The following is a 16,045-nucleotide window of genomic DNA, read 5'->3' on the forward strand; positions in this document are numbered from 1 at the left end:
ATTTGGAGTATCTACTTTTCTATTTTTGTACCTTTATATCTTCCTATCTACCTTATTCTCCTCAAGTGGATCTTCTAGATCCAGATCCTGTTCCGTAGCTTATTCAGGTAACAAATTTCAAAATTCCTCTCAAAGGATAGGTGCCTAATTTGACCTATTTCAGTTGAACTGGCATTGTCTTACTTCAGACCCATGGACTCTGCAAGTAATTTTTTGGCCTAATCATAGATTTCATTTCTCCCCCATGCCAATCTCATCTTCCCACTTCCAGGTCTATTAAAGGCAGCTGTGGACTGGGATTCTCAATATCTTTATGATTCAAGTGACTGGAAATTAAATCCGAAAAATATTTCTCAGTCTTCTAGCTCTCAGGAGTCCTCTCATTATGGATCTCTTTGTGTCTCTCTTGAACTTCCAAATATCTCACTTTTTTAGCTGGCATTGGGACCCAGAAGTGCAAACAACACTGCTATACTTACTTCTGCGACAATCTTCAGTTCTTTGAAGGAATATGAACGCAAAACTGTCAGTTTTAGAAATAATTACCCTAATCAACTACTTCTGTCTTTCATTCCTCCAAATAAACCTTTTACTTCTACATTATTTCTAGGTAAGTAAAAAGGGTAATGTTTGAGTAGGGTGTTGATTTTAATTTTATTAATGAGACAGTCTTCTTCAAAATTCTTATTGTTTAAAAAGATAGATAATCTCTTTGTTACCCATTGTACAGTTTTGCATAACAAACATGATTATATTAATATACCTTTTACCTCTGTAATTACCTTGTATATTCTAAGTCTTCTCAGACTGCCTCCTTATCTCAGTTCTATTTACAGACTTGCATTTTAGAAAATGCGTGCTGACGCATGAATAACTCCACAGGAGTGAACACAATGTTATCCGGTCCGCAAGACATCGCTGAATGCGGAGAGCAATACATTCTCCGCATTTAACATTGCACCAGCAGCACACAAGAGCTGCTGGTGCAACGCCGCCCCCTGCAGACTCGCGGCCAATGGGCGGCCAGCAGGGAGCTGTCAATCAACCCGATCGTACTCGATCGGGTTGAATTGTTGCTATTCCTGTCCGCCTGCTCAGAGCAGGCGGACAGGGTTATGGAGCAGCGGTCTTTGTGACCGCTGCTTCATAACTGCTGTTTCTGGCGAGTCTGAAGACTCGCCAGAAACACGGGCCGTCAAGCTCCTTTCGGAGCTTTATAGATAGGCCCCATGGTCATTTGTGAAATCACTACTCAAGGGAAAAACCAACTCGCCCCATCCGCTCTGCACATGACCTACTTCTCTCCTCATCTCTCATTACTACCTCATACACTAGTCTGCAAGACTTTTCTAGAACTGCCCCATCATATGAAACTCCTTGCCTCACTCAGACTCAGTCAGACTTACCTCTAGTCTCAATAACTTCAAGTGTTCCTTAAAAACATCTGTTCAAGGACCTATACAACTTACTTTAAGGGACAGTCAAGTCCAAAAAAAACATTCATGATTTAAATAGAGCATGTAATTTTAAACAACTTCCCAATTTACTTTTATCACCAATTTTGCTTTGTTCTTTTGGCATTCTTAGTTGAAAGCAAAACCTAGGAGATTCATATGCTAATTTCTTAAGGCTGTGACACACTGCAAGCAATACGGCGCAAAGTAAAGCAGCTGCTTCGCACCGCGTCGCATCACTTCTGAATTCAAATATTTCATCTCTGAGCGCTTAGCTACGCGGCCTGATGCAGCAGAGTGCTCAGAGATGAAAAGGCAGGACACACTGAGCACGCACAGCCGCATCTACATGCTGCGCGCCGCTCCGCTTGCAGTGTGTCACAGCCTTTAGACCTTGAAGACTGCCTCTAATCTGAAAGCATTTTCACCACTAGAGTGCATTAGTTCAAGTGTTTTATATAGATAACATTGAGCTCATGCACGTGAAGTGACCTAAGAGTGAGCACTGATTGGCTAAAATGCAAGTCTGTCAAAAGAACTGAAGTAAGGGGCAGTCAGCAAAAGCTTAGATGCAAGGTAATTACAGTGGTAAAACGTGTATTATTATAACAGTGTTGGTTATGCAAAACTGGGGAATGGGTAATTAAGGGATTATCTTTCTTTTTAAACAACAAAAATTCGGGTGTTAACTGTCCCTTTCAGATGTCTCTACTACTTATGTTTTCCTCTCCCACAACTTCCCTAAGTATTTCCTTTAGAATGTAAACTTGATAGACTCTATGGCCTCTATTTATCAAGGTCTGTCGGACCTGATCCGACAGTGCGGATCAGGTCCGACAGACCTCACTGAATAAGGCGAGCAATACGCTCGCCGTATTCAGCATTGCATCAGCAGCTCACAAGAGCTGCTGGTGCAATGCCGTCCCCTGCAGACTCGCGGCCAATAGGCCGCCAGCAGGGGGTGTCAATCAACCCGATCGTACTCGATCGGGTTGATTTCCGGCGATGTCTGTCCACCTGCTTCATAACTGCTGTTTCTGGCGAGCCTGCAGGCATTCGGAGCTTGATTAATATGCCCCTATAACTGTAGCTCACTTAGTATAAAAGTGCATCTACAACTGATTATGCTCCAGGGCTGGACGCTTCTCTCCTTTTGTTTGTTTGTCAATGTAAGTGTAGTAATGTAAATTGTATAGTGTTACATAATGTCTAACTGTAAGTTTTATTGTACTGTATCCTTATGATTGCAATGTACCTTTGTATAGAGTTGCATAAAATGTTGATGCTTTATAAATAAAGAATAATAATAATTGTGTGATGTCGTAGTGTTCGTACTGTTCAACATTGGCATTAATAAGTCACCCCCACACAATTATTGAAAGTGCATTACACTTATCCTGGGTTTTTAAATTTTGTTACCCCATTTTGTTAATTATTATTATAAAAGTTAGGTTTTATTTGTTTTCTGCCATCCAGAGTCCATAGACCGTGAGTGCTAAGGTGTATCACTTTTCTTTTTTTTCTTCTTTTCATATTTAACAATGATACACAGCACAGATTCTAGCTGATTTATTTAAGGCATTGCAAGTTATCATAATTAAATGAATGAATAATAACTAATAAACTATCTTAGAACAGCGGAATAAGGTATAAACAAAGTGCCATTGATAATTGTGTGCATTGATGTAATCTGGGAAATATGATGTGACAACAACAACCTTTTCATAATCAGAGTCATTAAGCATACCAAGGACTGTAGTTGGCTTAGAGGTATGTACTTGTCTAGAGCTCCTTAGATATTCTGATTCCTGCATACATAACTGGAACCAAATTGACAACGGGTCTTGTGGTCTAGTTGTCTAGAGACCTCTAAAAAAGGCATGCATGTGTTTGCAAGGTTTGAAGAAATGATAGTTATAGGCCACAGTAGCAAAGTACATAAGTAAAGAAGCATACATTGAATATGCCAATGAAAGAATATAAACCTGCCAAAATGATATACAGAATAACACATGTGCATTAACAAGAAATGACAATTATGTCATTTATTAAATCTAATTTTTCTAGAGAATGTACCTCTCATCACAAAGGGGATCACTCTTGGACCTGGCTGAGCTTATGAGGCCTATTTATTAAAGGTCTGTCGGACCTGATTCGACAGTGCGGATCAGGTCCAACAGACCTCGCTGAATGTGGAGAGCAATACGCTCTCCGTATTCAGCATTGCACCAGCAGCTCTTGTGAGCTGCTGATGCAATGCCGCCCCCTGCAGATTTGCGGCCAATCGGCCGCCAGCAGGGGTGTGTCAATCAACCTGATCGTACTTGATCGAGTTGAATTGCTCAGAGCAGGTGGACAGGGCTATGGAGCAGCAGTCTTTAGAAACACGGGCCCGTCCGTTCGGAGCTTGATAAATGGGCCTCTATGTCTAAAAGGAGAGGTTATCTGGCATTTATATTTGTCACTTTTGGACCTATTACAAGTATGTAAACAAAACCGATAACTGATATTATAAATAGGATAAGTAGTAGGCTAGATGATATGAAATATCATATAAAATTTGTAATCTAAGTGTAATATAGAACAGTTATTAGGTGGATTTATAGTAAATGAACAAGGCACACTTTGGAGTAGTAGTTAGAAACAAACAACCATCAATGAAAACTAATTAGAAATAGTGTATAAACATAACCATAGTACAAAATAGCATATTGTATAAAAAGTGCATGTAAGTATCTGATAAAACTTATATGAAATACAATAGGTAATTGTAGAAGAATAAAATAGCATGAAAAAAAAAATTTATGCTTACCTGATAAATTTCTTTATTTCCGGATATGGAGAGTCCACAACGTCATTCAATTACTAGTGGGGATATCACTCCTGGCCAGCAGGAGGAGGCAAAGAGCACCACAGCAAAGCTGTTAAGTGTCACTCCCCTACCCATAATCCCCAGTCATTTGACCAAAGGGAAATGGAAAAAGAATAACACAAAGGTGTAGAGGTGCCTGAGGTTTAGTAAAAAATAACTGTCTTAATAAAGGGTGGGGTCGTGGACTCTCCATATCCGGTAAGAAATTTATCAGTTAAGCATAAATTTTGTTTTCTTTCCTAGGATAGGAATCCACAACGTCATTCAATTACTAGTGGAAACCAATAACCAAGCTAGAGGACACAGAATGAACAGGGAGGGAGAACAAGACAGGCAGACCTAAACAGAAGGCACCACCGCTTGAAGAACCTTTCTCCCAAAAGAGGCCTCAGTCGAGGCAAAGTATCAAATTTGGAAAAAGTATGCACAAAGGACCAAGTTGCAGCCTTGCAAAGCTATTCCACAGAAGCTTCATCTTTGGAAGCCCAAGAAGAGGAGACAGCCCTAGTGGAATGAGCTGCAATTCTCTCCGAACACTGCTGTCCAGCAGTCTCATAAGCAACACGAATCATACTTCTCAACCAGAGGGAAAGAGAAGTAGAAGTAGCCTTCTGACCCTTATGCTTTCCTGAGAAACAAACAAACAAACAAGGCAGAAGACTGGCAAAATCCTTAGTTGCCTGTAGGTAGAATCTTAGAGCACGCACAACATCCAAGTTGTGCAACAGACGTTCTTTATGAGAAGAAGGATTGGGACAGAGAAAAGGAACAACAACTTCCTGATTAATATTTCTATCCGAAACCACTTTAGGAAGAAGCCCCAATTTAGTACAAAGAACCGCCTTATATGCATGAAAGATAAGGTAAGGCGAATCATGCTGCAAAGCAGAGAGTTCCAAAACTCTCCGAGCAGAAGAGATAGCAATAAGAAACAAAACCTTCCACGATAACAACTTAATATCTATGGAATGCATTGGCTCAAACAGAGCCTGCTGCAAAATTTTAAGAACAATATTAAGGCTCTAAGGAGGAGCAACAGGTTTAAATACAGGCCTGATTCTGACCAGGCCCTGACAAAAAGATTGAACATCTGGCACATCCACCAGACTCTTGTGTAACAAAATAGATAATGCAGAAAACTGTCCTTTCAGAGAACTGACTCACAACCCTTTCTCCAGACCTTCCTGGAGAAAAGACAAAATTCTAGGAATCCTAACCCTACTCCAAGAGTAGCCCTTAGATTTACACAAATAAAGGTATTTATGCATAACAGGCTTGCGAGCATGGATCATGATCTCAATGACCGACTCAGAAAATCCACGCTTAGACAGAACTAAGCGTTCAATCTCCAAGCAGTCAGCTTCAGAGAAACGAGATTTGAATAGAGGAATGGACCCCCCCTGAGTTAGAAGGTCCTTCCTCAGAGGAAACCTCCAAGGCGGCCGAGAAGACATCTTCACTAGGTCTGCATACCAGATCCTGCGAGACCATGCAGAAGCTATTAGAATTACTGATGCTCTCTCTTGTTTAATACAAGCAATAACTCGTGGAGGGAGCGCAAACGGAGGAAACAGGTATGCTAGACTGAAATCCCAAGGAACCGCCAGAGCATCTATCAGAGCGGCCTGAGGATCTCTTGACCTTGAACTGTACCTTGGAAGCTTGGCGTTCTGCCAAGACGCCATCAGATCCAACTCCGGCACCCTCCATTTGAGGGTTAACCTGGAGAACACCTCCGGATGGAGAGCCTACTCCCCGGGATGAAATGTCTGTCTGCTCAGGGAATCCACTTCCCAGTTATCCACTCCAGGAATGTGGATAGCAGATAGACAACAATTGTGAGCTTCCACCCACTGAATAATCCGTGCCACCTCCTTCATGGCTAAGAAACTCTCAGTTCCTCCCTGGTGGTTGATGTAAGTCACTGAGGTGATGTTGTCCGAATGAAACCTGATAAATCGGGCTAAGGACAATTGAAGCTAAGCCATCAGAGCATTGTTAATCGCTCTCAACTCCAAGATGTTTATGGGGAGAGCAGATTCCTCCTGAGTCCATAGTCCCTGCGCCTTTAACGAGTCCCAGACTCCTTTCCAGCCTAGCAGGCTGGCATCCGTGGTCACAATCACCCAGGAAGGTCTCTGGAAGCATGTGCCCTGAGACAGATGCTCCTGAGAAAGCCACCATGGGAGAGAGTCTCTTGTCGACTGATTTAGATCTTTCCTCTGAGACAGATCCGAATGGTCTCTGTTCCATTGTCTGAGCATGCATAATTCCAGAGCTCTCCAATGGAATCGAGCAAAGGGAATGATGTCCATGGAAGTGACCATCAGACCAAATACCTCCATACATTGAGCCACTGATGGCCGAATAGTAGACTGAAGAGAGAGGCAAGAGAAGAGAATTTTGGATTTTCAGACCTCCGTCAGAATAATTTTCATACATAGGGAATCTATTATGGTCCCTAAGAAAACCACCCGTGTAGCTGGAACAAGGGAACTCTTTTCCAGACTCACTTTCCAACTGTGGTAACGTAGAAAAGACAAGATCTCTGTATGAGAGTTTGCTTGTTGAAAAGATGGTGCCTGAACCAATATGGTCATCCAGGTATGGCGCCACTGCAATTCCTCGAGACCTTATCACAGCCAAGAGAGCCCCAAGAACCTTTGAGAACTGTGGCAAGGCGAAACGGAAGAGCCCCAAACTGAAAGTGTTTGTCTAGAAATTTGTGATGATCCCTGTGGATGGGAACATGAAGATACGCGTCCTTTAGGTCTATGGTCATCATGAACTGACCCTCTTGACCAAAGGAATTATAGAATGAATGGTTTCCATTTTGAAGGACGGTACCCTGAAAAACTTGTAGAGGCACTTTAGGTCTAAAATGGGTCAAAAAGTTCCCTCTTTTTTTGGAACTACGAACAGATTTGAATAGAATCCTAGACCCTGTTCCCTTACTGGAACTGGAACAATCACTCACAGGGAGGAAAGGTCCTGAACACAGTTCAAGAATGCCTTTCTTTTTACCTGGTCTGCAGATAATCTTGAGAGGTGGAATCTGCCCCCAGGAGGGAAAGTTTTGAATTCTATTTTGTAACCCTAAGATACTATGTCCACAGCCCAATGATCTGGGACATCTCATCGCCACGCTTGACAAAACAGGGAAAGTCTGCCCCCCACTGGGGGCCAACCTTTCAGGGTGCTAGGAATCAGACTGAGACGAGAAGTGCAAAAATAATCACACCTTAATTTATAGCAAAAAATAATAAAAAATCCACAAGTCAAATAACAAGCCAGGAGTCAAAACCAGAGCTGGTAGTCAGACGAGCCGAGTCAGGAGCCAAAGCAAATAGTCAGACGAGCCGGAATCAGGAACAAGGAAAACAGCAGAGTCAGGAACAAGCCAGGGATCTAGAACCAGGAAGGACGTCAGGCAGCCAGGTAATACACAGGAACTCTCACAAACAGGTCTTAGACAACACAAAGGCAAAGCATACTGAACAGAGGCCCTTTAAATAATAAGTGATAACATCACAATTCTGAGACTGCATCCTGTCTCACACGGATGATGCACACCAGGCTGGCCATAAAAGGAAGTGCAGGAAATGAGCAGCATCGACCACAATGAACCATAGTCAGGAAGAGAGGTGAGTAAAATGGCTGCCAGCAGCACATGGCAAACAAAACAGGGAAAAAACCCTGACAGTACCCTCCCCTAAATGACCCCTCCCCCGTGGGAGGGCAAAAGGCTTATTGGGGAAACGGCATGGAATGCACGGAGGAGGGCGGGAGCATGAACATCAGAGGACCGTAGCCCCTCCAGTGAACCAAATACTGTACACGGCCCCTGGACATACGAGAGTCAATAATGCTGCTGACCTCATACTCCTCATGGTTGTCAACAAAGATAGGACAGGGACGAGGCAACACAGTGGTAAACCGATTACAAACCAATGGTTTCAAGAGGGAGACATGAAAAACATTGGAGATGCGCATAGCAGGAGGAAGGTCAAGAGCGGAGGCTCAGCAGTACCTGGTGACTCGGGACCAGGAGGCATGGGAGGAGAGGGAGGCATGGGTGGGAACGAACACGTAGGAGACAACGGAACAGGAGGCTTCTGCAAGTGCTCCTCGAAAGAGGGCCTCTCTCTGAGTCTGATGTCAATAAGGATCAAAAAAGACACCAATGCCTCGAGATCCTCTGGTAAATCTCTGGCAGCAACTTCGTCTTTAATCGCATGAGAGAGCCCATGAAAGAAGGCGGCAACAAGGGCTTCATTGTTCCAACCTACCTCTGCGGCAAGCGTACGGAACTCAATAGCATACTGAGCAACAGATCTTGTACCTTGCTGAATGAACATGAGTCGTTTAGCAGCAGAGGAGGAGCGAGCCGGAACATCAAATACCCTTCGAAAGGAGGCCACAAATTCAGGGTAATTTGAAATCACAGGTTTATTAGTCTCCCACAAGGGATTAGCCCAGGCAAGAGCTGTGTCAGAGAGTAACGAGATGAGAAATCCCACCTTAGCTCTGTCAGAGGGAAACGCCTGAGGTAACATCTCAAAGTAAATGCCCACCTGGTTCAAAAACCCTCTGCACTGAATAGTATTGCCTCCATATTGCTGAGTTAGAGGTGCAGAACTGGACATGCTCCTGGTAGGCATAGGTGCAGCAGCGGAAACAGGAGCAGCCATTACTTGCGGGACACTTTGGTCCAAATGTGCAGTGCGAGTCAGCAGGGTTTGCAGGGCTAGTGCAAATTGATCCAAGTGGTGATCCTGTACATCCATCCTGGAAATGATGGCAGGTAAAGGTGGATAATTAGCACGATCAGGATTCATGGCCTTTGCGTAATGTCAGGGTGCCTGGAATCAGACTGAGACGAGAAGTGCAAAAATAATCACACCTTTATTAATAGCAAAAAATAATAAAAAGTCCACAAGTCAAATAACAAGCCAGGAGTCAAAACCAGAGCTGGTAGTCAGATGAGCCAAGTCAGGAGCCAAAGCGAATAGTGAGACGAGCCGGAAACAGGAACAAGGAAAACAGCAGAGTCAGGAACAAGCCAGAGATCTAGAACCAGGAAGGACGTCAGGCAGCCAGGTAATACACAGGAACTCTCACAAACAGGTCTGAGACAACACAAAGGCAAAGCATACTGAACAGAGGCCCTTTAAATAATAAGTGATGAAATCACAATTCTGAGACTGCATCCTGTCTCACACGGATGATGCACACCAGTCTGGCCATAAAAGAAAGTGCAGGAAAAGAGCAGCATCCCCCACAATGAACCATAGTCAGGAAGAGAGGTGAGTAAAATGGCTGCCAGCAGCACATGGCAAACAAAACAGGGAAAAAACCCTGACACAACCCTTCATGCTGACTTAGACTCAGCTGAGGGTTTCTTTGATTGCTTCCCCTTATTCCAAGACTGATTGGGGTTCCAAGAAGACTTGAACTGCTCCTGCTTGCTTGGAAGAGGGAGAGGAAGACTTTTGACCTTTGAAGTTACGAAATGAACTTTGATGTTCTTTTTGTCTTGCGGTAGAAAAGACCCCTTTCCACCCGTAATATCAGAAATTATTTCTGCCAGACCAGGTCTGAACAAGGTCTTCCCCTTGTAAGGAAGCACTAGAAGCTTGGACTAAGAGGTAACATCAGCTGACCAAGATTTTAGCAACAATGCCCTGTGGGCTAGGACAGTGAAGCCAGACATCTTGGTTCCCAGTCTAATAACTTGCATATTAGCATCAGAAATAAAGGAATTGGCTAGTTTGAGAGCCCTAATCCTATCTTGTATCTCCTCCAATGGAGTCTCTACTAAAATTGATTCAGACAAGGCGTTGCACCAATAAGATGCCGCACTTGCTACTGTGGCAATACAAACTGCAGGTTGCCATTGAAGATCTTGATGAACATACATCTTCTTCAAATAAGCTTCCAGCTTTTTGTCCATGGGATCCTTAAAGGAGCAGCTATTCTCTATAGGGATCGTAGTTCTCTTAGCCAGAGTAGAAATAACCCCTTCTACTTTAGGCACCGTGCACCAAGAATCTTTAAAGAAGTCAGCAACAGGAAACATCTATTTAAATACTTGAGATGGGGAGAAAGGAATCCCTGGCTTCTCCCATTCCTGTGAAATAATCTTCGTCACATGGTCTGGGACAGGAAAAAATTCCACAGAGAAAAGAACATCGTAGTATTTATTAAGTTTACTAGACTTCTTAGGGTTGACATAGACAGAAGTATTGGAGTTTACTTCTTCTGTATCAGATGAAGGAATAATACTGTCTGAATCTGAGATTTCACCCTCAGAGGCTACCGGCGTATCCTCCTCATTAGACTTATGAGGGAGGGAAACCTGCATAGCAGTAGGTGGAACAGAAACCTTACTATCTGAATGTCTAATTTTCCTCTTGTTTTTTCCCAACATAGGAAAAGCAGATAATGCCATGGATACCGCAGAAGATACCTGTGCAGCAAAATCTGCAGGCAAATAAACTCCTCCAGGAGGCTGAGAAGAACTGCAGGGCACTGTATGTGACGCCATAGAGGCTTGGGACGTTTGAGAAGAAAGCTGTGGCATTGCCTGAACAGCATCATCCTGAGAGACATTGGGCTCAGAGGGCAACAATTGCAGCACAGAATTGCATAGGCAAAACAATTTGTGCCTCTAGGCATAACAAGCATTTGTAAAAAAACACAGAATCTTGGTCCATGTCCATAATACTAAATAAAAAATTCCCTAATTTTTTTAAATACACTGTCACTTTAAGAATTTTTAATACCACAATTTGGCTGCCAGAAGTCTCTTAAATGATCGTATAGTAGATCGAGACTGAAGAGACTTAAATTCAATGACGCTGCTCCACTCCGTGAATGTCCAACAGCAGAGAGAAGTCACATGACCAGCAGAGAGAGGAAACTATGCAGCAAGTAAAAGGCGTGCGTTTCCCTCTGTCTACAACATAAGATGCAAGTAGCTGCAGTTGGTTTCAAACTCAAGCAGTTTGTCAGTTAGCCTGTTCTAGCTAAGCAAGCAAAGAAAACCAACTGCCAAATTGTAAGTTTATACATAAATCCCTGTATAAAACATAAGCCACACACATACTAATAAAGTATTTCAACAAAATTAGCCCAAAGAGGGAAAACGTCCCATTAAAGGGTAGATTAACCCCTAGGGGCCAATTTATGAAAGTGCGAGCAGACATGATACGATGTAGGGTATCATGTCCGCCGCACACAGATAAATGCTGACAGCATACGCTGTCGGCATTTATCATTACACAAGCAGGGGTGTCAATCAGCCCAATCTTATAGGATCAGGCGGATTGATGTCCGCAGCCTCAGAGCAGGCGGACAAGTTATGGAGCAGCGGTCTTTAGACCACTGCTTCATAACTGCTGTTTTCGGCGAGCCTGAAGGATCTCTCGGAAACAGGGGCATCAAGCTCCATTCGGAGCTTGATAATTGGGCCCAAGAGTCTCAACATACATAATGTGCCTGCCCACTACCAAAGAAAATCCTGTATAAAGGATTTTAAAAATGTCCCCATCTACTGCATATGACATATTCTTCTGAAGTGCAAGTCTCCAAGACCTAGAAGACAAAAGCACTTACCTGCAGTCTAGCTGTCCGGAAGGAAGACAGCTCACAAGGCATGAAAGGACACATACTCCTTACAGAGACCTGTAGAAAAAGAAAGCATGAAGTAACCAATTCTTGATTTCTGTACCATGGGCTGCCATGTGGAAAAAAATCAAGGACAACCTCACAACGTCCTAACTGCTTAAAAGCCACCACTACTCTACTGAAGAGATTGACATGGACTAAACCCAAATCCTTGCTTGCAGGGAAAAGTACCCAAAAAAGAAATTCATTTCTTCAGACACCAAACTTTACCTCCTCCATTGACAGAGGGAAAGTGAATGACTGGGGATTATGGGTAGGGTGTGACACCTAACAGCTTTGCTGTGGTGCTCTTTGCCTCCTCCTGCTGGCCAGGAGTGATATTCCCACTAGTAATTGAATGAAGTTGTGGACTCTTCATATCTTAGGAAAGAAAACTATATTTCTAACTATCTCGTAGAAATATGTATAATATGCAGAAAAAATACATAGTTTATGGCCAGAAACATAGAAAGGAACAACTAATACCAGCATATAAGTGTACAGAGTTAGACATCCCAATAAGGATTGTAATGGATCCTCAGATAAGACATAATAATGAACCAGTAGATATCCCTAAAAGATCTAAGAGACGTGTAAATGCTATTACTAGCCTGTACAGAGATAATTATACCCCTAGAACCTAGGTCTATTTTATCAGGAAGTGCATCGTGAAAGGATCAGAAGTTTAGAATAACCCATATTCCTATATGAAGTTAGCAATGTTTTGCAAGACTTATGTGGATTGTGTTCTCAAGTATGGTGACAACAAGCTGCCTCGGTCACAGACAGCCAATCATCCCCACAGAAAGAGTTACCCCAATAAAACCATAAATATATTGGATAGGAAGATCATACTGGTTAGTGCTGTAGGATTATGTTTGAGACCTTGGTATACACAAGTATTAACCTAAGTAGGAGTAGGAAATAAAGGGGAGCATAGGATATTGCCTAGTAATACACTCACAAGCTTTCAGGTGTCTTAAAATACAGTTCTAGCATAATCTAGACTGAGCTGGAATATATATATAGGCTTGTTGATTAACCTTAGAGGGGGCAATAACTTAGAAACAATAGCTATGAAAGGCACACAAAATTATTGACAAATTATGCTAAACAACATAAAGTATCTGAAACTGTTTAGTGACTAGACAGATATAACATATAACTTTTTAAAGCCTTGCAGGCAGGAAGCAATGTTTTGAGATGTACTGTATGTTTTAGCTTATGCCAGAACGACTCCAGCTCTGCATAAAACACAGTAAAAGGAACTCTCCACAGATGTCATACAAGGTAGAGCAGTCCTGTGATATCTCTGCACGCTTGGTCAGCTCTGTAATTGTTAGTGGTCTGCCATTTACACCGACCGCTCACCGCGAGTAAAGGCTGCCCATCGCAAAAGGTTATGCTGCTGAAAAGTACTGGGCTTAACAGAGATTGTGTAAGATCAGGTTCGCGATCTAAGCCTTCCAGTATGAGTGCTCCAGGGATCAGCACACCCCTTTCAACTGGATTTGCGGCTCTTATGGCAGAGGAATTCTCTCTATCAAGTGAGTGTCATTGTGGAATTGGCCTTTGGTAAGTTGTTGCTCCCTAATTCCTCAATTCTCCCAGTGTTCTTCTGCCAAAGGTCACTATGTACACATTTTAAGGTACTGCATGCATCCTTTGCTAATGGTAATGGTGGAGCCATCTGTGGTGAGACTTTACTATAGCAGCTAGACAATATTTTCCCTGTGTATGGCGATGTTTGAGGTGCAGCTGTTGATAATATTGTACCCTTTTGTAATTGAATCATCACATAAAGAAGTTGCATTTGAAGGTCTTGGAAATGCTGATCGAATGATGATATTATGTTCTGTTCCCATGACTCAAGGGTATCCATTATGTGTGATCTATTTGCAGTAGTCTTCTCCGTATCCATTGTACTGCTATTACAGTATATACGTTCCTAAATAGAAGAGTAGGTCTAAAGTAACAGCAGATCTCAGCCGCTTTACCTGGTTTCCCGGGGGGAGGATCGTTGTGGAACACACTGAGGGCCGCCACCGAAGTATTTCCAATAGTCTTGTTTAGGGCTTCTATCAGAGCAATCTCCAAAAAATTTGTATCGGCTAAAGCAGCAGCCTCTCTAGCACAAGTTTCCAAGGTTATTGCATACGATGACACAGAAATTTAAAGATAATCGGAGGATTATCAATATTGTGGCCACCGCCCAGACACGCCACCTTAATAAAGGTTTTAACTATGAATTTACTGTAAGCATTTCACATTCCAATGTTCTGCATATAGCAAAACATGTCCTATGTATTTATAAATAGATATTGCTATATATATATATATATATATATATATATATATATATATATATATATATATATATATATATATATACATATACAATACCAGAAAAAGACCTTGCACTCGCTGGATTTTTTAACAAACTTTTTTACTTGGCAAAATTAGTGACGTTTCGGGGACAGTGTATCCCCTTCCTCAGACAGTGAATGCTTCAAACATTAGTGAATTTATACAAACAAACAAATAACCCCTCCCCCCAATTAGCAAAAAAAAACGCCAAAGTGTTGCTATGGTGACCATATGTCACAAAGTGAACATCATATATAGGCTGTAATCTAAGCGATCAATGCTGTGACAGTGGAAATATTCATATTAAAAACCTATAGCAGTATAAACATGGTAAACAAATTAACATTCCACAGTAATGATAATCATAACGTACCCCTTATAACCGTTATTATGTGGGGAGCCAACCAAAAAAAGCCTCATGTGTTGTTACCTAGGTAGTTAGGCATAAAGTACATATATGTGTACAAACTCACAACCTACCATGATTGTAAAACAAACAGAGTACTAATGCCGATCGCCGTGTACCACGCCACCGCAACTGCACCCGCACTAGGAAAGACAGACAAACCCGGAAGTGCATTGGCCGATCACATGTGTGGCGATGCACCAATCACCCGGGTTGCGGTTGGAGTTGCCATGGCGATGGGTCACAACGATCCAAATAGCAACAAAGAAACAAGTCAACGATATTCTATAGCCAATTCGCTACTAAGCGTAATACCAATACTACAGTGATGAAATCAAACAGCAACTTAGTGACAATGAGACATACCAACCACTTCAAAGGGATCCAACTAATAATTTCCAAATTCTGATACATCAGGAGGTTCAAGAAGGATTGAATGAAGGGTGGATTGATGAAGACATAGCTGGTTTCTTGAGGATTAAACATCCAGTCTGTCCCATACTGTACACACTTCCCAAAATCCACAAGGTTTTGGAGAAGCCTCCAGGGAGGCCAATTGTCTCTGCCCGGAATTCTATCACCTCTAGGTTAGCTATCTATGTGGACCATTTTCTTCAGCCCCTCGTGAGAAATATGAGGTCATACCTTAGGGATTCGTCACAGCTGATTGCAGAACTGAAAACTATCAAGTTCGAGGAGCCATATATCTTGGCCACAGCAGATGTAAATAGTTTATATACAATTATCCCACATGAGACTGGGAAACAGTATGTGGCTGATGCTTTGGACAAACATCCCTATATTGGTCCCCCTAGAGACTTCCTGATAAAACTGCTAGACCTGAGCTTACGTCTCAACTATTTCAGGTTCGAGGGAAAGTACCATCAACAAATATCAGGTACGGCCATGGGATCAAATGTGGCCCCCTCACTGGCCAATTTATACATGGAGCACTACGAACTGCATGTGATGAAGATATACCAGAATCCAGGAGTAATATACTACAAACGGTATATAGACGACCTGCTAATTATTTGGAGGGGTACAGCAACAGAGTTGGAAGGATGGTTTGAAGAACTGAATTCACTCAATAATCCAGTGAAACTCAAACTCAAACATGATTTGGAAAATATTGAGTTCCTGGACTTAAACATCTTCAAAACAGAGAGTGGTTATTTGGGTACCTCGTTGTTTAGGAAACCCACGGACAGGAACTCTATCCTACACGCCACAAGTAACCATCCGACTGCACTCCTCAGGGCTATTCCGAAAGCCCAA

The sequence above is a fragment of the Bombina bombina genome, chromosome 4 (genome assembly GCF_027579735.1).
Source record: "Bombina bombina isolate aBomBom1 chromosome 4, aBomBom1.pri, whole genome shotgun sequence".
NCBI classification, from domain to species: Eukaryota; Metazoa; Chordata; class Amphibia; order Anura; family Bombinatoridae; genus Bombina; species Bombina bombina.